This window comes from Numida meleagris, chromosome 1, assembly GCF_002078875.1.
Source record: "Numida meleagris isolate 19003 breed g44 Domestic line chromosome 1, NumMel1.0, whole genome shotgun sequence".
Lineage (NCBI taxonomy): Eukaryota > Metazoa > Chordata > Aves > Galliformes > Numididae > Numida > Numida meleagris.
Window position 1 is genome coordinate 83,941,650 of NC_034409.1, and position 25,433 is coordinate 83,967,082.

At 38.8% G+C, this 25,433-nt stretch overlaps 1 long non-coding RNA gene across 2 annotated transcripts in view; it reads left to right on the plus strand.

Annotated features, from left to right (window-relative positions):
- The window catches only part of LOC110400544, an 86,484-nt gene that overhangs the window by 43,389 nt on the left and 17,662 nt on the right, over positions 1-25,433 (plus strand). Inside the window, exons 2-3 of one of the 2 annotated variants that reach the window (XR_002439931.1) lie at positions 7,936-8,054; positions 11,397-11,478. This is a non-coding gene — a long non-coding RNA (uncharacterized LOC110400544). The remainder of the gene's footprint in view (positions 1-7,935; positions 8,055-11,396; positions 11,479-25,433) is intronic. The other variant, XR_002439929.1, reaches the window with a different exon arrangement.

Consider the following 25,433-nt stretch of genomic DNA (forward strand, 5'->3'; position numbering starts at 1 on the left):
ATCCATGGGTAGCGAGTTGCTTTTCAGAAAGTGAATTATCTAGATTAAGTGTCAACCCTGGGCTGTGATGCCGCATCTCTTTTCAGCCATGCTCCAGAGATGGTGTCTGTGAAGAGCCTTTGTCGACACCATACGAGCCAGTTAATAATAAAAGAAGGGAAATTTATTTCGTGGATGGTTCGTCCATGGGAATAAGCTGTGTAGGAGTTGAAGGTGCAGGCTCCAGCTGAAAGGCTGGTAGGTGTTAGCGCTGGGTCAGACGCAGCTTGGATCAGTGGAAGCAGTTCAGCCACTAGAGGGGACTAAAGACCTGCATTGGGTTGTCCTGGGTCATGAATTCGTTTTTCTCAGGAGCCGCGCAAAGACACAGAGCCGGTGAGAGCTGGAGGATCTGCCCGGGAGATGAAGTGCTGGCCGTGCCCTGCGAGCAGGTGCGGGGAAGGCTTCCTTCCTCGGCCTGCACCGCTGCGAAAAGCAGTGAGAGCGGCAGAGTATGCTCAGTACGGAGCTGGGAGCAGGAGAGGGATCATGCCTGCGTTTGTCTTCCAAGGTACCTCTGGGATCACCGGAATGTGCTGATGCAGGTGTTGTCACTACCGGATCTCTGTTAGATTAGTGTGCTAATACTCATTTTATCCCACGTTCATTGACTGAACCTGAAGTACTGACCTGTATTTTAGGAAGTGCGTAGAACACTGCCTTACCAGTAGCCTGTTCTGCAGTGGAGGGAGAAAAAATTAAAGCTATAGTAGATCTTTTCTGTAGATGATTGCATGCTGAGTTCAGTCCTTTTTGTGCAGTTGATACACTACCCTACTACAAATGAGAAGAGAAAGAAGAAAATTCAGTTTCTGTCCAGGAAGAAGGAATGGGCTGCCTGTGAAATGCAATTTGAGTCTGAATTTTGTATGGTCTTTAAATATTAAACACATGTCATACAATTGGCTTCAGCAATAGCAATTACTTTCAGCTTTGCTTTGGCCAACTGTTAATCATTGACTTGATACTAAGTATGGAAGATGAGCTGTTGTTCACAGCTATCCGTGACTTTCTTAAGCCAGTTTTATATATATCTTCCTCCTCTTCCAGCAAAGATTCTTGACGTCTTTTATGATATCCTATCTGCCTAACATCCTACTATGGAAGGTGGGATCCTGCACTCTCGAGAGTGCAGCCTCTCTTTCAGACAAAATTACTTTCTGAGATATCAGTGTACAAACAGTAATGAGGTTTTCTTTTATCAGGAGTTTGAATGTACCGGGAAAATGTATTGAGCTGCTGGAGGAGCACAGCAAAGGGGGATGCTATGCTCTCAAGGGGGCAGCTTATGGATAGGCTTCCAGGCTTGCAGAATACATGAGTAGGGAATCTGCGCTTGGTAGTTCAGGAGATGTTGTATTATAGACATGTGTATTCTCCCTGAAAGAGAAATGTATGACTAAATGCTTACCTAATTTCTGTATTTCAAGGAACAGTTCTGGTGTTTGTGAAATCCAAGAGAAACTTTTCCTTTGCAGAAACAGATTTGAGAAAATACTGGTATAACTGGGTAAGAAAAGAAGTGCGTGTGGAGGGGCCAAGATTCCAAGTAGATCCAAACTGGAATGTATTCATGATGCTGTCCAATTCAAGCATCTTGCTCGTATTATATACAGATAAACCACAAATTATTAAAGTGTAAATGGCTAGAAAAACTTGGTTCATTTAAATCTGATTTACTTTTTATTTTTTATAATAACATATCTCACATTATGATGTGAAACACTCAAGGTTGTTAAGATAATGTTCACTCCCACAACAGATGAGTCAGCTCTTCAAACCTAATAATTAGTATCCTCATTGATTCCTATGATCACTCAGCCCACGACAGGTCATTTGTGGCTTCCAGTCTTCTGGACATAGCCATATGGCATCCCAGTGGGAGCCAGGGCACTGACCTCAGGCTATTACAAGGGATACATGGTTGGCATGCTAGACTACTGATTAAATATTAACCATAGCAGACACATTATTTCCACTCTGCTTTGAAATGAGCCTTTAATTAGAAAGAAAATAACAGCTGTAAATGAAGTTTCATGGTTGTTGTCTGAAGTAAATATTTTGACCCATTGCTTGTGTGGTACAAGCTCAGAAATGTCCCGTGAGGCTTTCAGGCTGCCACTCAGACCATATAGAGGTGTCTTGAAGAGTATGCAGCCATCAACCATCTAACATAAGTGAGGAAGTTTCAACAGGGGAAGCATCTTACCTAAATGAAAATAGTATAATTCTGTTAAATTTAGCCATGGACCTACTACTCTTGAAGTTGTCTGAACAACTGAAACTATTTTTTTTTTCACTTTTTCCTGATAATGTACATTCTTGTCAAACAAATTCACCAGGAGCTTTAATTCAATTCTTTATTTAACTGTCTTGTTTACCTGAAAGAAGAACCACTGTGTTTAATTACATTCCGGGGGGCTGACTTGTTAAGGATGCACATCTTACAGTTCATGAGTAATGTATGGTTTTAAGTATGTAACTTTAATGTTTTGTCTTTTGTAAGATGCCGAGATAATCCAGATTTTTTTTTCTCACCCTCAGAAATGAAGGTGTAATTATTTTTTTAAAATTTCTTGTTCCTAAGACCTTGGTTTTGTCTTTGCTGTTTTCCAGCCCCTGAGAAATCTTTTTTAAAATGAAGTGGATTCTTAATGTGTTTTTTTTTAAACAAACAACAAAACCACTCTTGTTTACTCATAATTAAATAGAAATAGTGTTGCTGATGCTTAATATTTATTATAAGCCCAAGGGATAATTTTGTAAATATAGTCATTTGAAAAAAAATTTTGATGTTCTTTTTACATCAAATAACATGCATCTTTTTGAGATTTATAGCTAGCCGGTTAAGCTGTGGTTTCACATGCATAAGTCCTGCCACTTCATTTTGTGTCATAAGCTAAAAGTGACTGTTTCATTTTTCAGTACAGTTTTCTAAGGGACAAGGTTGAGTAAAATTTTTAATGTGCTATTACAAATCTTTTTTAGTTTGGGGTTATGCTCATTCATAACTTCAGTATGATCATAGTCTTAGAAACAATTTTAGCTGTGGGATAAAGTAAAAACCTATCAGAAGTGCTGGTAGTACATAGCAACAGTCTGTTCAAAACATGTATATTATCAAATCTTTCTCACAGAGGATGTTGCTGGTTAATCCCAAACAGCTAATGTTTTTAATGCCCTAGAAAAGTCTGATATAGCACATGTTAAGTGCCAGCCCTCATGCTAATGTTTCGTACTGTCTGTTTCTTAAAACCACGGGTGTTTTTTGTTTGGTTGGTTTTTTTTTGCTGCAGTACATACATATTTACACCACGTATATTCTTCCACTGTGCTGGTTAATTAAGTTAAATTTTAGAGCAGCCTACTTCTTAGCTAGTTAATTCCTGTGATTTTAATAATAGTAGTTTTGCTGAAGACCCTAAAAAATAAAACCACCTCCTTCTTCTCTAGTGTTCTTCTCTGGATTATACTTTTGGAAGTAGAAAGCACATATTAATTTTCTTCTTAGCTTTTTAATTAAATCTGGCTTCTGTAACTGAGGGTTTGAATTTGGTTAGTACTCTTTAAAGTGGTGATGTCTTAATCCACAAATGAAAATGAATGTTTTTTCTGTAAACAATAAGGAAGATTGTCTGCTTAAGCAGGTGAGAAGATAACAAATATAAATTGTGTTTGTTGGTATTGAAGGAACTCTCTGCATATTAAGGACAAATTCTGTCATCCTGGAAACAAAGGAGTCTTGAATGAACAGGGGATGCTCAGGAGATCACAGTATGTTCTGTAGGGAAATGGTTCCCTCTGAAGTCCCGCTTTCACCACTAGTGCATGCTGAAACCTCCACTAAGCTTCTTAAAAGTGGTAGCTGTCACAGTTCTGTCCTGGTTTGGACTGGTTCCATGACTAAATGGGGAGAGGAATCCACAGCCCCATCCCCAAGATGGGGCCTAAAAACAAAACAGCCGCAACGAGCTAAAGGAGAAAACTAATTTACTAAATATGATGTGGAATGTGCGATAGTGCAATATAATGCAGTATAATTGGAATTTAAGATAATGAATCAAATAAAATGAGTGAGTGTCCAAAAAACCAAAGGCCTTACTCTAATGCTGCAGGGAAGACGGCTAGGGAGCACACACTGCAGAGACGAGCAGAAAAAGAAGGGCAGTCTCATGACTCCCAGTCAGTTTTATCTTTCTCTCTAACTGGAAAATGGAAGCAGAACAGTGAAGTCTTCTATGAAAGGTATGCCCAGAACTACAAACAGTCCATGGAACTGGAGCATTAACTCTCTAACTCCCAGTGCACTACATGATGTTATGATGTGGAATATTGATAACAGAAATTATAAAACCATGACAGTAGCAGTGCCCATTGCCAGCAGCTGTAAGGCCTTTCCAACTCCTGAAATAGCTTCATTGCTTCAGTGACCCTTGTACAGAAGGCTTGGGTGGTTTTCCACAGTTTCATCAAAAGTGCTCCTTCAGCACGATAAATAATCAACATCAAAAAGGAGAATCTCTTCCCTTCATAAAGTAGGTGTTCATTCATAAAGTAGGAAAGGTAACTATCAACATCCTCCCTTCAACAGTAAACACAGCTCAAAGACTGAAGTCCTTAGGGAGATTCCCAGTGATTCCCCTAAGCTTTGAGTGAGACTGTGACCATGTCTGTGTGCTCTGTCTTTTCCTCTTATGTTATGCATGAAACTTTCAAAGTTTCTAGGAAAAAATCTATTTTGAGACTTTGTAGATTCATTTAATTTGTTACATGGTAGAGAAAAATAGCTGTTTTGTTAAACTGGAGTTATTTGCAATAGGTCAAATTCTACCATCAGTTTCTCTCTTCTTATTGCAGAGCAGCTTCCTTGAAACACATGTGGATTCTTCTAATTTCACTTTTGAACAATTTGAAACATTTAGCCCACTATACTGAATTACAAGAAAATTATCCTGTAAAGGTCTCATTAGTCTATTCCTACTGCAATATTTCTACTTTAATTGTTTCACCTAATATGTGAGTGATAGTGGGTCTGGCTTTTTACATAAGAGGATTTATATTATATATGCTGTTTAAATCCCTAGCTCTATTTTTGAGGTTTCTTTAAGAGTGGTAGGACATGATTTAACAAAGGGATAAGTGTTTTCAAAACTGTAATGAACCCTGCACTAGAGAAAACTTCCTTAAGTCAACAGGTGTCTGTTGATTTTTTTTTTCATGTGCTATGAACTCTGCATCATGTGTGTGTCTGGTTTCCTTAAGCTTCCTCATCATGATTAGAGCCTTAAATGTAACACATATTGATGACAGGTTACTCATATAGAAGTCTACTGATTTGACTTCAGGGTTGCTACGCTCTTGGAATGGTAAGCATCAGTGTCTATGACAGTAGAAAAAAAAACACAGTTTTTTTAGTCCTTGGAGATACTTTGTCTTTGTTACCTGTTAGCAGATTATGCAGTGTTTGAAGAAGACTGTCCTGGTCAGTGTTCCTGTTACTCCTTCTTCCTTCATGTCTGATTGAGTTCGAGTAGGAAGCAGGCGACTATTTGGGAACCATCTTTCTTGTTAATTGGAATGATATCTTAATAACCCAGCATGTAATTTTGGATACTGTGAGACATAGGTTTCTAAACAATAAGCTAAAAGCAACATTTTCATCACTCATCACAGTAGATCATGGAGTGCTTGCATATACTCTATGATTTATCTTTGTCCTATAAGGCAACAACTTCATTTTACCCTCACATAAAGAGAGCGGTTGTTCATTAATGCTTCCTCAGTCTTTCTGTAAAGTGCAGTGGAAACCATTTCCAACTTTAGACCTTTGGATTATATGTAAATTATGTAAATTAGTGCTGTGTGTTGTGGTAGATGGATTGTGTTTGGTACATGTTGGTTCCAAAAAGCGTCAGGCTAGAAGAAGATACAGAAAACATACTATAATATGAACAAATGATTATCTTTGTTGGTTGTATTGTTGGTTTTGTTTTGTTTTTGTGTGTGTGCTATCTTCTCCCAGTCAGACCCGTTTTATTACTTAGAACTAGGGGACAAAGTCCCCTGCATGCTGTGTATCTTCTGATGCTGGCAGGAAATAGAGACAAATCAGTCATGTCAAAAGAAACTCATATAGGCTTATCTAAATTTTTTTCTGACCTTACTAAACCTAGAAAATAGAGCCTGTGAACTCTAACTATTGAAGCACTAGACGTATGTAAAAGCTAAGAAGATGGCAGACTGACTGATTTCTATCCTTTTTCTCCAAGGAATTTAACAGTTGCTCAGAAATGACCCAAATAATTTTTATTAATGGGCCCAACATTACTTTCATTTCAAAAGAGACAAATCATTTAATAAAATGTGTGTTCAGTTGTGTTCATTAGTGCTAATCAGTAGTTCATTAAACCTTAATCATATCAATTTAGAGCCACTAATATTCAGGTAGTTTAATAAAGGACCCAGCAGTAAAAGAGCACACATTGCATATTCAGAAACGTATTAATCCATAGCAAACTCTGCTTGAATACACACTGCCCATTCAGCTGAGTGTCAGAGATAGGGTGCTGGGCCTCACGTTGAGAGCACTTGCTGGTTTGGGCACCACAGTACAAAAAGGACATAAAGCTATTAGAGAGTGTCCAAAAGAGCGCTATGAAGATGGGGAAGAGTCTAGAGAGCAAAGTGTATGAGGTACAGCTGCGGTCTTGTGGTGTGTCCAACCCAGAGCAGAAGAGCTGAGGGGAGTCCTCATGGTGGCCTGCAGCCTCTCACAAGGGGAGCAGAGGGGCAGCGCTGAGCTCTGCTCTCTGGTGACAGAGACAGGGCCCAAGGAGCTGCATCAGGGGAGGGGCAGATGGGGGTTAGAGTCAGGTTCTGCACCAGAGGGAGTGGGACTCTGGAACAGGCTGCCCAGGGCAGTGGGCACAGCCCCGAGCTGATGGAGTTTTGAGAGCATTTGTATAGCTCTCTCAAACATAGGGTTTAGATTTTGGGTGGTGCTGTGTGGGGCTAGGAGTTGGACTTGATGGTCCTTGTGTGTCTCTGCAAACTCAGAATGTTCTTGATTCTATGAAAACACCACTGATATAGCATAGAACATACTGTGCTTATATGTGATGAAACCTTTGTCCCATAAAGAGCCATTGTCATTGGTGAGGGTGGGGTTTGAGCAAGGAGTGGATACAGACTGAACCTTTGACTGACTGAGTTAACTGCTTTAGTAGAAACAGTGCACTAACATGCTGAGGGAAATCCCAGGGCAAAATCTAAATATGTTGGTAAGGCTTAGTATTTTGAAATGACGGTTTGTAAAACAGCATATTGGGGAATACTGTGTATAATATCCACTCCATAAAGTAGTCAACATTTGTAAAAATTTTAGGATATGAACCATGACATCTACTAATGCTACTGCTACTTATGTCTTATTCAATTCTTCTGACTCTAGCATCGTATGTACTTTTCAGAGCTCTCATACTGTCTTCGAAAAAGGGCTGTTATCAGCTGAACAATTTGCTCTGGATTTGTGAAGTCTCCACAGTGCTACAGACAATGCTGAGCTTTTTGCTTTTTGTGTATTAAAAAGTCACTCTGAATTTCATGGTTTATGCTGAAGTCTGGAAAATAAGAGAGGAGTAACTAGCGTATTGATACAGAGCTGAGATTTTCCAGAAATATCATGAGTGGTGTTATTCCAGTTCAAATTTGAGATTAATAAACTCGGTACAAGCAAGAAACTTTTAATTATTTCTTCAAACCAAACAAGAGTTAGCAGGTAGTTACAAAGATGGAAATGTATGGGGAAGCCTGGGATTATTTGCTGCTTATTCTTAAGGTATTTTCTTCACTGAAATCCAGTTGCAATTTCTGAGATGCTGGTTTCTGTATTTTTAGGTGACCGTAAATGAAGTGCAACACATGAATGTATTCCCCCTGAGAAATGCAGTAAACTATTTTGCTATCAAGAGCAGTAAGATTTCATCATACAGTGAAATTGTTCTGATTCTTTCCAGGTAAGAAGATTGTTTGACTCTAATTACACCCCTACTTTTATCCTCTTTTGCACGATCATCTCTTTTTTTCTGACTTAGCAATTTTAATTGACAGTGTATTTTTTCTGTTGTATAACCATACTTTCTTCTTCTTCTTTTTTTTAAGTCAAATAAAGAAATGAAATTGTTGTGGAAATATGTATTCTATACCAACTGCATTTAGTAAATGAGTTTTCAAGCATGCTAATGCAATAGAGTCTTAAGTGTCTTTTCTAAGATGACTATATTCATCATGTCTTGACTAAGCACTTCTGTACAGGTAAGTAAACGGTATATTTGTTTTCCCATCCTACTGTCATCAGAAATGAGTTAAATGCATACAGAATGATCCCGGATAATTTCTATTTATTATCTTGATAGTTATCACAACAGTATATTCATCTTGCTGGTCTGAGTGTCAAAATTAAGCCTGTCTCCCTGATGACTGGAGGTTCTTGTATTATTTTACCAACCGTCTAAAACTCTGCTAAGTAAAGCTGACATTACAGTAGGCTCGTAATACTTAACATACTTGTATATGAGCTTATCAGCAGCTGCACAAAAGAGCGTGGGTTCATACAGTGTTGTCAAAACTGAACAGTACCACTGGGATTTCCAGTCCAGCAGGGACAGGTTAAAATTTTAGTACAGCATGATATTTCCTTCTCCTGCTCTGTTGTCATATGACATAGATAGCAAACAACTCTAGTGAAGACAGACAGCTCTGTGCAGATAGGACCTCCCGGGCAAAAATAACATTTTTGGATGTTTTACTTGCTCGTCTTTTTTTTCTGGTCCTTAGAAGCTTGCAGACTCCTCTGGCATATACTATGGTAAAATCTGAAAGAGGATGTTAGGTAGGACTGGAGAGAAAAGACACCTCAAACCAGACACACCTCATATTTGGTAAAGAATCCATACAATATATTCTGAGATTACTTTTGGAGAATTTGCTTAAACCCTTGGTACTGGTAAAGTGCCTGTGCCTGTGTTTGTACAGCCAGGAGAGGATAAAAGCAGAGATTTGGGTGACATTCTAAGAATTGTCAACAGCACAAACTCTCTGACGTGTATGCTTTGCAATATGCAGGCTGCTGGTGAAATGGAAAGCAATTTGGCCTATAGAAGACTGACGGTGGACTGGCATGATATTCTGTTATACCTGAACTAGTTACACTTAGGAAGGTGGCATGCCAGATATCAAATAATTCGAAATGCAATTGGTTCGATCTGAATATGTGGCTTCAGATAGATGCTGCATCTTCTGAACCCTATATGGAGTCACTGGTAGTACCCAAGCAGGAGAAATTGAAGTATTATTGTAGATAGGATTGGTCTTATTTATTTAAACACAGTGTGTGACGGAGGTTGTAAAGGCAGCTGGAAGCACTCAGACAGCTTATCCGCAACAAACTTATCCTCTGTGGCATGGGATACCTTCAGTACACTGACTAGTGGGCCAGTACCGGAATACAGTTAATAACATAACGTGAACCAAGGGTGAGAAGAACATAATTAGGAATGCACGTTGATCATGAAAGTTGTGTCCTGGTAATGCTCTGGACATAAAACAATTTAAACACACAATTTCTTTGCAAGTAATAGGAATGTTAGCTTGAAAGACTAATTAAATACTGGGTTTAAGAATAACAGAAGAGGTTTTCTGGAACAGATAAATCATGAGTTTTATATAGACTAATAAAATATTATGAACTGGGTATATTTCCAAAACTGTCAATAAGGAGGACTAGATGATACTGACGCAGTGTAAAACCATTAAATTTCTTTTGTTTGTTCAGGAAATTTTAATAAGTGAGCATCCTCTTTCTCGTTAATGACCATTTGATGTTCTACATGAAATTTGTGTGGGTGGTTTTCATTCTAACACTTGATAGGCAGATATTCACATCATGCAAAAAACGGTGTTAATGTATTGTTGTGTTCCCTACAGAAGCCAGTAAGGGAATGGAGGCTAAGCACTGAAGCTAGAGGCTGGAGACTAAACCTCTAGCAGATAGTCTGTGTTTCTCATTAAACATATTTCAAATAGCTCAAAAAGTACATTTTTGTTTTGTTTTGCTAAGAAGTGCTTGTGGGTATACGTTTCATCTTTATTTTCATAATTGCCTTAACTTGGTGTCAGGTATTCGGCCAGTTGAAATGAGTTCCATAAAGGTGGCAACCTGCATTCTTTGTTCTCAGGACATTACCTTCCCTATCTCTGAGGTTTTTTCTGGATACCCTTCATGTTGCTTTTAGCCTCCTCCATGGTTGCTCAAGATTTTTGAGAGTTGTTGTTGTTAACCTGTTGCTTTTGGCAGCCCTACAAATGAGTTTTGTTCTCCAAAATCCTTTCACCTTGGTTGTGGGCTTCTGTCTTCAAAGGAATAGTTTTTCAAGAAAACTTGTTCTTTCTGTACTCTGATCAACCATATGAGGCTAGCAAAAGAGGTGGGAGAAACACACTGAGAGGAAGAAAGTGTTTTTTGTCTTTTAATTAACTGATAAAAAAACAGAGGAGGTGTATTTGAAGTATAAATAAGACTTGGCTTATTTGAAGTATAAGATATTGAAAGAAGAAGTTAATAGAAAATATTAAAGAATATAAGGAAAATGTTAGTGAAGTGCAGAAACTCCAGGAAGGAAAAGTAGTAAATGAAACATGATAAATCAAGGTAAATATGCAGAATATTTTTTTAAAAGAGTATACAAGAAATCTGCAGTAAAGCTAAGGGTCATTGAAGCTGTTGGGAAGCCTGAAGGGGAAGAGTTGTTATTAGATGAAGCTGATGTTGCTAAGAACTGAAGTGGGTTGTCTGCAGTGGTAGTTTCTCAGAAAAGATCCTATGTTGGAGACATTCTTTGAGGATGTAAAATAACAGTCGCAATACATTAGACCTGGGTAAATTAAAACACCAACTGAACTGGATTCACAAGAATTCAAAGTAAGTAATACAGGAAATTGGAAATCTGATGGCAGAACATGGAAGAAAGTACTGTAGAGATGAATAGAGCTTCCTGCATTGCTGGAGCTGTAATGTGGTAGTACGTTGTCATAGTAATGCCTGGTTTAAGAAAATGGAGATTAAGTTTGCAAACACTTCTTCAGTTTCTCAGTATAGCTGCCTTTGTATATATGCTGTTTGGTAAAGGAATATACAATGATAGTAGTTCAGCAGAGTTTGAAAATGGGCCTAAGGGATTTGGAGGCAGAAATTACAATGAAAAGTTATAATGAGACTAGTACTCACGTGTCAACCAAAATACGTGGAAAATCTCTGAAGCGTTGAGGTTTTTGTTTTTGTTTTGTTTCTATTTTCCCAGTAAAAGCGTCTGCATAGGCTTTGGGAGGAATTTTACAAATGAAACACATGGCTTCCAAGGAGTACAGTTGTTTCTGTGTTGGGTGAGTTTCAACTAATTTTCATAGTCTAAATTTATCTACTTCTGTCTTCCCCCCTGCTGTCTGTGAAAACTCTAAAGAGGCTGGTGTAAGGCCAGTTGTTGAATGGGGAAATTGTATCTGACAGTCTGAACTAATTTACAGCAAGTGTATTGTAAAGAACATTGGGAAAACAAAGGCTTTGCAACTCACTGTGAAAAAAAATCAGGACTGTAATTCTAGACATCGTTTCAACTAGATATTAGGGCTTGAATCTCAGTTGCTTGGTTCAGGTTGTTCATAGGAAGTCTATAAAGCAATCTATGCATGTACATTTTATAATGTAAAGGGACTGTAGGTGAATGGCAATTGGACTTCTGTTGGTAATGAAATCTTGTGTCTTTAATGTTTTAATTACACAGAAAATATGCAGTTAAAAATTTGCTTAGAAGGACAGCACTTGAGGAGAAAAATATTATTTTTCCTCTTCTGTGATGATCCAGCTTAAGCTGTACTTGGTTTTCATCTTACATTTCGTTTTTATTCTCAGAAATATTTTTAAGTGATGGGCTTTAATGATACTTGGACTAAAATTTAAAAGATAATTTTTTTTCTCATTTTTGTCTAACTGGTACTGCAGACAGATAAAAAGATGCAACTGAGTGGATCAGTGTATTCCTGTAACTTGAATCAAAACAGTCCATGAAACTAAAGGCTCTGGCTTTGCTTCCTTCTTTCTGATCCTAGCCTAAGGCAGACTGAAAGATCCAAGCTTACCATGTCACCAAGTATAAAAGTGATGTATTGCTTCTCTGAAGTGTTCTTCAAATCTGATTTTTACTACATGAAGCGCAGAACTAGTTGTATGATGGAGCTTAAAAAAAGTGTAGGTAAATATTTGATTAATTGAATATGAACTTTGGAGAGGAAACCAGCTAGCTGGTTCTTTGGCTTGTCACTCTTCTCTCTTGTGGCTAATGTAAACAACACAAAAATGAACTGGGCCATTTTACACTTTCATATACAGACACGAGTCAAGCTGAATGTTTCATCATACCATTTTCCCCGCTAGCAGTTCAACAAGTCCTTTGATAGAGTTTCACTAAGTTAAAAGGTGACTTAGTAAAAAATATTGTCAAGAACTAAATCCTAATCTAGGGCAGCTTTCTTTGATATTTCCTTTAAAACCAATCCTAGTAATCATTAGCTGTGACTTGCAGAAAACTGCACCATCCTTTACTGTGTGATGTGGGCTTATTGGCAATCATTTCTATCTTTTTAAAAACCTGCATAAAGCAGTGGGTTTACTTATTTGCTTTTTTGCTTTTTTGCTTATTTGGTTTTTTTTTGGAAGCAGAAGCAGTGATAGATACAACTGTATCCCAGCTGTAAACACATTATAGGAATTGTAGCTCTGGAACCTCCTGCTCATCTTTCCGTGAAGCAGGCTGGAGCTGGAGCTTGTAAGACTTGTGAACTGGCTAAAGGCAGAAGGGAAGTAGGGAGATCTGATTGTTGCGCCGATGTAGCCAAGCCAGAGTTTGTCAGGAAAGCAGGAGGCAAACAGCAGTTTCCAGGAGGTATGTGAAAGATGCAGCGACTTGCAGTTCAGTTTGGTTTAACTGGATGAAGTATTCTGTGTGAGGATATAATCATTGAAAATGACCTTTTTTTTTCTCTCTTCCCCTTTCCTATAGTGTAATCAAAACTTTAACTAAGATGGGGATTATTATTTTGGTGGTTAAGTCTTTCCTTACAGACGTGCAATGTTTCCACCTGAGAAGTACAATTATTTTTATGGTGTTACCACCCAGTGTCCTCACAGATTTTTTTTTTTAAGATTCTTGGTAGTCCCACAAAATATTAAATAGCATTGTTTATGTGCCAAGGGCTGGGTTTTCAGTATTCTCTGAATCCAGATGTCCAGGAGAAGACTGTTTCCACTACAGTGTCAGAATGAAATCCAGAGTAAAGACATTGAAGTACTGTCCAAAAAACTCTTCAGTCAGGAGTTGCCTTTGTATATCCAGGTACAGAAATCACACAGGCTGAAAGATTTGGTGGAAGTCCATCCTGCTGAAACCTTGTAAAAGTTTCTGATGAATTACTCTGTCACTTAAATAGAAAGGATCCAGATTATTTATGCAAAGTTCTTTAAGAAACTATCTACATCACACCTAAAAGCACACACAGAAATGTCATTGCTTCAGACAGAAAATATATCTGCCTCCAAGAGTTTGGCAGTTCCTTGAACCTCTTTGTTCATGTGAACCCAAGACGTGATTTGAGGGATAAGAAGTGAACAGGTTATATTTACTGTGAAGTAGTGATACGACAACAGTTTAACCTTTCTGAATTAGAAATTCGTTGGCACCAAGTTCTTTGCTGTTTTTGTATTTCTTTTGCCTTTGTAAAGCGCACTTCCAGATCATATACAAGGTATGGCTTGTGGAGGAAAAGATTATGATCATTTCATTTGGAAGATATTCACTACAAAAAAACCAACATAGAGTGTTTGAGCTAAAAAAGCAACTAATACTTACTTGTTTCTGAAGCCTACTTTTGAATGCTTTGTTCAGATATCAAAATATATGTAACTTCTTCTGCATATAGGAACTTATTCAGGCATGGGGGGATGCCAGCTTTCCCTGAATGCTAGTAGGTGCACATCTGCCTGGTGTAGTGGTAAAAGACATCCCAAATGTGTTGCCTTGCACTGAGCCAGCTGGATGGCTTTGCTCAGATTCTGGAAGTGGCAGAGGTAGAGACACTGCTGTTGCGTCGCTTTTTGACAGCCTCTCTAAGACCATTTTTTTTTCCTGCTAGGGAACATGGAGAGTTGGGTTAATCACTGTGAAGCCTCACAAGATGGACTGAACTTCAGCACCTAAGTTCTGAAACTTTGTGGGACTGCAGATGCCTTTGGCTCACCACATTATATATGTGTATAAATTATGTCATGAAAGCCTGTACTTATTCATTCTAGTGCTGCTAAGATGCTTTGATGTGCTTGGATTAGATAGTGAAGAAACCTTAGCTCAGCTGGCAATATCCCACAGAGGGTAGATGCATGCATACAGTATGAATATAAATTCTCTTTGAGGCCTTACAGAGAAACAAGGTTTACATACAGATCTGACAAACTATTTCGGCTTTCTGTAGGAGGATCTTAAAAGTGGAGTGTACAATAGAAAGACAGTATTTGGAGTGCTGCTTTGAAAAACACAGATGAAAACCAGTATGTGCGCTATGTGGTGAAAGCACACAGAGAAAGGTTATGGTGCTGAGTATGTGGATTGCAGTGGCTTTGTTTGGAGGAGGCAGTAAATGAGTGGAACTCAAGTGCTGGCAATTTCTCCTAAGTCTCAAGCAACTGGAAGAAGCCCTGGTCCATGCCCTGCCCTTCTCTCTGTCTGTCCTCTCTGCCATGATTTGCTTGTCTCTGTAAACTGCTGAAATGCAAGTGGGATAATATATTTCTAACAGAGAAAAATCAACATTTTCTTCTTTACTTATAGCCACAGGCTTATCTGAATGCTGACATTTGAGGGACTCTGTGTGAAGGAGCACAAGTCAATATGTTTATGCTCCTCTAGGTAACAGCAGCTATAGCAATCCCACCATGAATTTTATTAAGCCATGTTAATTCTCTGCCAGTTCTGGGATCTATAGGTCTTTTGATATTGTGTTTTTTATTATTTCTTGCAATGATTTCCGTTTCAGCTTCAAAATGAGAAAGAGAATTTCATCTTTTGTAACCACAGTTAAACAGCTTGAAAAATCATAGCCTGCATGTAATAGCCAGATCCTTGGAATTAATTAACTGAGAAACTAAGTGAATAATTCAGAACAAATACCTTTCTTGACAAATGGACCCTCCAGCATTGTTAATATGTGTGGATCATGTTTTTGTTGTCATTGTTTATATCAGAATAGCTATTGCTGTTTTCAGCTCAGGTTTTCTTCTAGACGCAGCAACCGTTCTTCCAGAGTGCTGGAATGTGACTACATTTTTTTGTGTATGTATTTTTTGTGGGTTCTTTTTGTCCTGATTTTTGACATGACACTTTTAGGGTTTAGAGGTTCAGCTTGCTTTTAAAAACACACCCTTTGCTGTGTATACAGCAACATCTTGAACTTGTTGAGGTAATAATGATTTATTGCGCAGTCTTGGACCAGCATCTCAAGAAAGCTGTGGCTGAAGCATAATTACTTTCTGTCCTGTTTTGTAGGGATTCCTCCCTTGCCAGAGCAGGAAAGATCTCAGTTCGTGTCTTCATCCAACTTTTTAAGTAATATCTTATGAGAAATGTGTTAATGACAAAGAGTAAGACTTTTAGTTTCATAGTTTTGCAGAAAGCAACTTGTAGAGGAGAGGAGAGCTTTGATGAATTTGCAATGTTTCTGAGAATACGTGTTGAAGAAATGGTATGAATAACTAGAGTTTTCCAAGTACTGAATCCATCTTTACCACGAGCTTTTCTTTGTTGTAGTCCAGAGGTAACAAATGTGTATTTGAGGCCGTGTCTTTATTGCTCTGGAAGGATATGACCTAGAAAATTAGAATACTGGAAACCACCAACTCCATTGCAGTAGTCTCCATATGTGAGATATTAAAGTTAACAGGTGAAAAGGAGTGAAATAGAAGGCAAGACCAAAGATATCGCTGGTTGGTTGTGTGGCCAGCAGTATTAAAAACTTGTTTGCTGGCAACTGCCTTCAATATTAGAGGCATGGGCCACATAATATTCTTCTTCTTCGGATGTTTCTGATGTTTATTGATATTCTTCTAGATTTCTTGATTTTTATCCAGAACTACACATTCTGTATATTTCGTTTGTTTTACTGAGCAATATATCTTTTTGACTAACTTATTAGTTAAAGTACCATGGTTTAGATCACTCAGAGGAATGTACTCACCTTTGAAAAAAACGTACTCAAATTTCGTATTCTGCTTCTTTACATTTTTGTCCATTCTTCCTCTGAACATTTATGCCTCTAAAGGTTGATTTCAGAGGTCCTGAAAGGAGGCAAAAGATGAGGGGAAGACATATCAAAAACCCTTCACTGGAAAAGTTGTGGCATTTGGTAGGATTATTTGTGTGAAGTTTGCTGTTGTTCAGCTCTATCTAGGACTGAGGAGTTGGAAGCAGGGGAATAAATTACTTTTCTTGAAAAATAAAAGCATAAATTTTAGTATATAGCATAAATTTTAAGTATCTAAACATTTTAAAAGCTGCATCAGGAACCTGACGTTTATAGTATGACAGTTCCATTGTAATTTTGGCAGAGATAAATCCAGGATAGTTTCCCTTCATCTATACTTAGAGGCAAGAAGTGTCATTTTGCACTGCAGGTTAGGAGCTATTCACGTGCGATGGGAATTAGTGGTTCATTGCAGAGGCAGAAAACTGCAAGGACCTCCAAGTTAGCACAGAAAGTGCAAAGTATTGTTCCTTCCTGCTACCAACTTAAACCTAAAAAGAACCAATATTTAGCCTGAATTTGTTATTTGAATTTAAGAAGTTTTGGCACCTTTCCCTTGCTTCCTCTGGGCTAACTCATGAACTGGTCAAAACCACGTAAGGGATGTGCAGTAAGAAGGCTCCCAAATGAAAAGGGAAAACATTGAATGAGTATGAGCAAGCTGTATAAACAGACAACAAGCAGGGATATTTGTACCAATGTATCCATCTGTGGATCATGTTCTTAAAGGCACTTATTTCATGATTAAGTGTTTTAAAATGATGTGGTTTTTTTCATCTCATCACTTGCAAATCTTTACATGCAGTTTACTGAAACGAAAGTCTTGATAACTTACCTAAATAAATACTTTGAGGGTGGATGTATGCTTATCTAAGCATAAATTCTGGGCAAAAGTAGTGGCAGAGCTAGCTACAAAATGACTTGTTACTTAAAAATATGTTGTTACATGTGCCAACACCTGCAGTTGCAAATAATTAGCCAATGGGGCAAAAGCTGGGTCAGCATTCATTTTGGGATATTTTTAATTGCTTACTATCCTGAATTCTTGTATAAGAAGCAACTTCAGATTTGAAATGAAAGCAAGGGAAGACAGAAGATACATTTTTAGATTAGAGAGAATCCAAACAGCGTAGACTTGTCCAGAACATTCACATAAGTCAGTCCTACCTTTCAATTCAGCAAGGTCACTCACAAACTTTAAAAGGAAGAGAGAGGAGAATCTGTCTTGTAATAGGAAGTAAAGAAACATTAGAAACAGTAGTCCAAAATTGACCAAGATAAAAAGCCAGGTAAGTAAGATACATTTAATTCTAATTTGGCACACATTTCCCCTCATTAAATTTAAAAGCAAGATAAGCTACAAGTATTTTAAAGATAATTAGAGGATTTTTATTTTGTTAGGAAAAGAAACACGTTTTATGATGTCTGCAGATGACTAATTGTGTTGATTCCTGGAGGAACTAAGTTACTGTTCTGCTCTGGAATTGGAAAGATAACAAAACCATTTAATTTTGTAAAACTTAAAAGCTGAGTAGTATTTTTACCTACAATTGCTTCAGATTTATGGCCTCAAGCTAGATACCTATCAGTGTTAACAAATTTTATGGTGCTCTTTGTTGTATTTATAATAATAACAATAATAACTTGTCCCCCAAATTACACTTGTGAAACATCACTTCTGAGATGTAATACAGACTGAGATTTAGCTCACTGCTTTTTGCTCCCTACATTAATGTTCAGGTCTTTTAATAAAGATGGGGAACAAAGGGTTGACTCAAAGAAATTGTAATGGTATACACAGAACCTTTCACCTATTGGGTCATTGGATCAAGTCCCAGCCAGGAGGAGTGTTATATGGAAGCTTTTCCACCCCTCCACTGCTCTGTGGCTCTAAGGGATATAAACAGAAGGATCTATTTCTGCTTTCTAGTAACTGGTGAGCAGTTCTGGAAAAACCTACTGTCACTCTGATCCAGGTCAGTGGTGAGGGCAGAGGAATGGGATTTGCCTTCCACATCCAGCTGCTCTGACAAGTGGCTGAAGCATGCTGATGAGAGTAGGAGTGAAGCTTGCTTCATTGCTGCCTTAGTTGCAACGTGTTTGCTCTTGATCTGTGAATGATCTTAATCTAACCATCTTAACTTAGCAACAACAAAGTGGGAGAAGAGAGTATGCTAATAACAATAATTAGAAACAAAAACAGAAGTGAGATGTCTCTAGATACCAGTTGAGAAAAAAGTGCAAAAACAGATGAGAGATCTTTAGCGCTCATTTGTAGGAAGTCCCCACAAACACTCACATTCTCATAGGTGTAGCCCATGAGAATAGGGAAGTGAAATCAATATACACTTATGTTGCTCAGTAATTTCCAGGATTTACTACAGACATTTATCATCTCTTATAGAACCTGCTTTTGAGCAATAACATTAACACAAGACCCTCTGATTCTTGTAAAAGCTGACTGAAATGAAATGATTGGCATCGTCTTCTGCTGCAGTAGTTGAATATCTAATACTTGGTTTGTAAATGTCTGGAAGTATGTTGGCTTTCATGTATGTACGTAGGATTTTTATGGCTTTCTGGCCCACCCTCATCCCCTTTTTTTAAAGGACCCAAAAATATACTCCATAATTACTGAGTGAGAGTTCAAGAGCTGATCGTGCATTCATCTGCCCTTAGTTCATCAAGGAGAAAATTGCATGTTGTTTCAGTTCTGCACACTGTAGTAAGGTCTGTCCTGTTCCAATTGCTCTGTTACCATCTTTCATTAAAGTAGCATAGTAATAGAAATGTGAACATGCAGGCACAGGGGTGGCACGCTTATGTTTTATTTGGCTCTATTGGATGAATTCATGAAATGAAACATTCTTCTGCATACGTTAACAAAGAAACCAAAATAAACTTGAGGGCTTTCTTTTTTCTTCCCCATCTTTGTTTCATCCATTGGTTTGTCTAAAACTCCAAGGAATTCAGAACTGAATATGAATACTAAGTTAAAAGACCATAAGAAACTGGTTACACTTTCTGATGCTTGGGAAATGAGTTACAGCATTGAATTGCAAAAACATTTGTAAATGTATTTTTTTGGTCTTTGTTTTTTAAGCGATACCTGAGGGAAGGAATCTGTTTTTGATAAATGTATTTCCACTGCAGTGTTACCTCTGGCCAAGGGAGTTTGATCAGTGATTCCACCAACTGTAAGGAAAATCAGTAGTTCTTTGATTACTTGGAAAATCACCAAAACCATGTGTCTGTGTTAGGTTGTCCAGACAGTCTCCCCCCATCTCTCCTCTGGAGAAGGTATTTATTTCTGTCTTGATACTATCTAGCCAAGCCCAGCAGCCCCCCGCCGCCCCCCGGGGCTGGCCCAGTCATTGGTGAGGTCCTGGTGGGATTTAAGCACTGAGGGCTAACTTTCACCACACCTCAGCTGCCAAGGCTGCAGCCATCCCACTAGCTTCTCTTGGGAGGAGGAAACTGGAGGTATCCGCTTACCCGAAGTATGGCTGTTGTGCCACGTAGTAGGCACTTGCATGACAGAGAAAGAATATGCAGCTTGCTCGCTGGGGAGAAAGGAACTGCTGGAGACTGGTTGGAATTGTCCTTGCGGTGTCCGTACCTGACTTGCCATCCATTTTTAGTGTTTAATGGATTTTTAGGCTCACAGTTAAGGTTGCTAATGATTGATTAATTCAGCTGGGTATGGTCAGAGCACACCAGGCAGTTATAAACGGATTGCAACGATTTCTCTGATGTTGTCTTTCTTAATGTGTCCCGCCTAGGGCACAGATGAGCAGCAGTGGCTCCATTTCTGGTCTTGACCCTGAGATAATTAGGACAGATCCTGCTCCCTTCTACCTTCTGAATAGAAAGGAAGGTCTAGCAAAGGTTTTCAAATTAATAGTTTTGCTGTTGTTGCTGCCGTTGCTGATGTTTTGATTTGCTTTTTTTGAAAAGGAGAATGTGATAATGAGTGTTGTTCTGAGTTTTTGGTGGTCTGTGGGGTTTTTTTTTTAGGGGTATGTATGGTTGGTTTTCTTTTTTTTGTCTATCTAGTTTGTTGTTTTTTTTTTTATTTATTCCAAGGAGAATAGGTGATCAGATAACTCTGTGTCTTTATGGTGTACCATCTTCTTTCAGTGCAATGTGTGACAAAATGGAATCCATGCCTATTAAATGCTTGGCTGATTTCTAAATCAGGAGGATAAGGGGGGGGGGGGGAGTGGAGGAGGAGGGAATTTGAGCTGGAACTTAAGCTGCACAGCTTTCCTGGTGGGCATTCTGGAAGGAACCATTGCCTGTACACGTGGCAGAGGTTCCTTTCATTCATGTTCCTGCTATTGTACATACAGATCCTGCATCTTTTTTAGTAGTGATCACTTTCAGCACAGGTGGGCTTGTTCAGATTCTGCAGAAAGAAAATTTTAATAACACACCAACCACAATAAATGACAAAATAAATTGAATAAATAAACCCAAACAAAAAACAAACGAACAAACAGGCCCTCCCTCTTTGAGTCCATTCTTGATGGTCAACAGGAACCTCTTCCACGTCCTAGCAATTAGAAAAATAAGATCTTTGAAAATCAGTAGCTACTGACTTAGAATAGTAGCTAGGGAAATGGAAAGTGTGCAGTAGAAAGATACCACTATTCTGTCATCAGCAAATCTTAGTAGAGAAATTTTTAGCAAACAAAAGTCAATTTACCCTTACAACTGCAGACATTCATTTATCCATACAATTTGTTTGATCCATGAACATCTGGAAGGAAGATGAGGGTGGATGTAGGGAGAAACACTTTCAAAAGAAACAATCAACGCTAGAACAGAAATCAGAGCTTCTGCATTTAAAGCAGCTTTTCTCTGAAACCAGAGGCTAATGCGATTCCGCACTGCTTGGATTCTAATGTTAACGTGTCACTTTAGGTTTTAATGACAGTTAACATAAATATTAATGTCGATTTCATTAAAACTTGATTTCACACAGAAGTGGATTATTCTTTTTATTCATTCCCTTGTGCTGACTATTGTTCCATGTTTGATCGATGTTTCATCATGCAAAGTTGCCATGTATGACAAGTACTTTATGTGAATGGAAAAACAAAACATTTTTCAGATTACAGGCATTTGCACGTAGCATGAACAAGGTGAACCCATGTCTGATATAACGACTATCTTGCAGAACAGAGTAAGGGTATCACGGGACAAATGGAAGGACAAAACTCAAAGATAGCTGGCATAGCAGGCGAACAGAAGGCTAGTATATTCTTGTAAAACATTCTTTGCTTTGTTTTCCCCCTTTTAAAGTAATATTGCTCTAGGTTTCTTTTTTTCTTAAATGCTTGTGTCATGACAAAAGTAAGATTAATTTCCAGCTATGTGATTAATATTCTGTTCATGGCCTGTTTCTGATTGTATATGTCTTGTTGGTGTTTATGTAGCACTTGTTGATGAGGTGGCTAGCATTCTTCACTTTCCCTAATAGCTTTACTGTAAATGATTCCTGTACAGAAAACATATAAATACTATGATTCCCAGCATTATGATGTCATAGCACCTATAAATACTCAAAGAACACAAATACATCCTTCTAAATGGAGAGTTTATAGTACTCTTGTGGATACCTTCCAACCAGAGGATGAGCAGCTCATAATTCTTTTTTGACAGAATAAATGGGAAATCCATGATTCCTAACAAGTTCTGTAGAAAGACCCAGGCACCCAAATCCATATGCTGTACTTTGTCTTGTAGATGTTTGAAACTCTAGTAGTCTTAATTGTTATGCTCTGGGGAATCTTCAAAACTACTGCTACTACTGAGCAAGTGATATTAACGAGACAAATTTGTCTTAATATATTTACCAGATGATTACTGCTATTTTAGGAGTAATAAATTATTATATTTATTCATCTACAATGCTTCTGTGGAAACAGAAGGGAAGCTGGATATATATATTTTTTTAATTTGAGGAAGAATTGGTGTTAGAGAAGGGGGAGGACGCAAGTTTCGAAAATTCTATGGAGGCACTCAAACTGCATAGTTTACCATTAACTCTATTTCAACAACAATGTTTGAAGTTGCAAGCTTTTAATTCTACATGACTTATAATGCCACATACCCTATGTGATAGCATATGTAGTCTCCAAATCTTTCATTTGTGCCTAGGCATTCTGCTTTTTAAATCACTGCAATATGTTGAGCAAGCAAAGGACTCAGCAGAAGAAATCAAGCAGAGGAGGCAGGAAGCCAGCATGGCTGAGCAAGGACCTGATGGTCAAACTGAGAGATAAGAAGGATGTGTACTGTCAGTGAAAGCAGGGACATGTGACCTGGGAAGAATATAGGATTACTGTCCGGACATGCAGAGATGGGATCAGGAATGCCAAGGTGCAGATGGAACTGAACTTGGTGTGGGATGTGAATAATAGCAAGACAGCATTCTATAGCTACACTGGTCTTAGAGACAGGCAAAGGAGAGTGTACCCCCTCTGACAAATGAGAAGGGAGAACTAGCTTCAACAGACATGAAGAAGGCTGAGGTACTCCATGAGTTCTTTGCCTCAGACTTCATTGGCAGCCAGGATTCCCATGCCTCACACATCCCTGAACCTCTAGGCAGGGGCCACGGGAGCAAAATTCCTCCCACAGTAAGAGCAGAGCGAGTCAGAGACTGCGTCATGAGGCTGGTTGTGTACAAGTCTATGACGTCAGATGGCATGCATCCCTTGGAGTCCTGAAGAAACTGGCTGATGTGGTTGCCAAGTCACTCTCCATCATATTTGAAAAGCTGTGATTGTCAGCAGTAGCCCCTTATGACTGGAAAAAGAGAAACATCACTCCCATTTTTATGAAAGGGTGAAAGGAAGACCCAGGGAACTACAGGCCAGTGAGCCTTATGTCTGTGCCTGGGAAGATCATGGAGCAGATCCTCCTGGAAGCTGTGTTAAGGCACACATGAGATGAGGAGGTGATCTGAGACAGCCAGCACACCTTCACCAAGGGCATATTGTGCCTTACCAATCTGGTGGCCTTCTAAAATGGAGCGACAGCAATGGTAGACAAAGGAAGGGTAACTGATGTTGTCTACTTGAACTTGTGCAAGGCCTTTGACATGGTCCTACATGTGATTTTCATCTCTAAGTTGGAGAGAAATGGTTTTGAAGGCTGAACTGTTTGGTGGATAAAGAATTGCTTGGATGATCATAGCCAGAGGGTTGTGGTCATTGAATCTATGTCCAGGTGTAGGCTGGTCACAAGTGGTATCCTCCAGGAGTCCATCTTGAGACTGTTGTTGTTCGACACCTTTATCAACCACATAGACAGCGGGATTGAGTGTACCCTCAGCAAGTTTGCAGATAACACTAAGCTGAGTAGTGCAGTTGATACAACAGAAGGAAGGGATGCCATTCAGGTGGATCTGAATATGCTTAAAAGGTGGGTCCATTTAAGCCTAATGAAGTTCAACAAAGCCAACTGCGAAGCGTTGCATTTGGATTGTGGCAATCCCAGAAATGCGTACAGACAGGGAGAAGAACTAATTGACAGCAGCCCTGCGAAGAGGAATTTGGGGTCCCCGGTGGATGAAAAGCTGGATAGAAGCCAGCTCTGTATGCTTGCAGCCCAGACGGCCAACTCTATCCTGGGCTGCATCAAAAGGGAGGCGGTCAGCAGGATGACGGAGTGGATTGTCCCCCTCTACACTGCTGTTGTGAGGCTCCACATGGAGACCTGTGCCCAGGTTTGGGACACTCAACACAAGAAAGACATGGAGCTGTTGGAGTGGGTTTAGTGGAGGTCCATGAAAATGATCAGTGATGGAGTACCTCTCCTGTAAAGAAAGGTTGAGGGAGTTGGGCTTTTTCAGCTTGGAGAAGAGGCAGCTGTGGGGAGACCTCATTGTGGCCTGCCAGTACTTGAGGGGAGCTAATAAGCAGGAGGGAAACCCATTTTCACTTGATTTGATAGTAATAAGACAAGATGGAATGGCTTTAAACTAAAAAAGGGGAACTTCAGGTTAGATGTTGAGCTGAAATTCTTTGCTCAGAGGTTGTTGAGACTGGCACAGATTACCCAGAGGTGCTGTGGGTGCTCCATATCTGGAGGCATTCAAAGCCTGACTGGGTGGGAACCTAGGAAGCCTAATCTGGTGAGTAGCAGACCTGCCCATTGTAGGAGGGTTGGACAGAAAATCTTCAAGGTCCCCTCTAACTCAAGCCATTCTATGATTTTATGACTCACGGTATAACTCGATTTTGTGCATTATGTTTTTGTTTTTCTTCCCGTTTCTTCTCATTTCTTCCCCAAGACATTAACTAATACTTAAACTATGTGTCCCTATATGTTTTGACTTTGGTAGTAGTTGGCTTAATAAAGCTAAACCAACCGTACTGCTTTCAGCAAAAGATCTTCAGCTTTCATAAGAATGAAACCATTTCTTTTTCCTCTGACCCATCCCATTAGGGCTGAATCAGCCCAGGCTTTTAAAAGCTAAACTATATTTGAGGATCAGCAGATGGAGTCATGACTGTATGCACAGAGGCTGCGAGTGGATTATATGATGACTGATGTGCTAATTTTGCTTTTTCTTACATTTTCTCCAGCTGGAAAATCTCCCTAAAGGTGTATATGATATTGAAACTTTTTTATGGGGTTCAGTATTTTATGACAGTGAAATGCTACTTTTCCCATATAATGCAGAACACCACAATTGAAATTAAAGAGTCAAAGCCTTAGTTACTAGGAAATACCAGAGTAAAGTTAATAATTAATTAGGCTTATTTGTATAATATATAACAAGATAGGGTGGTGTAATGTGATTCTTCTTTATTTTCTGTCTTTCTTTCTGTCTTTCTGTCTTTCTGTCTTTCTGTCTTTCTGTCTTTCTTTCTGTCTTTCTGTCTTTCTGTCTTTCTGTCTTTCTGTCTTTCTGTCTTTCTGTCTTTCTGTCTTTCTGTCTTTCTGTCTTTCTGTCTTTCTGTCTTTGTCTTTCTGTC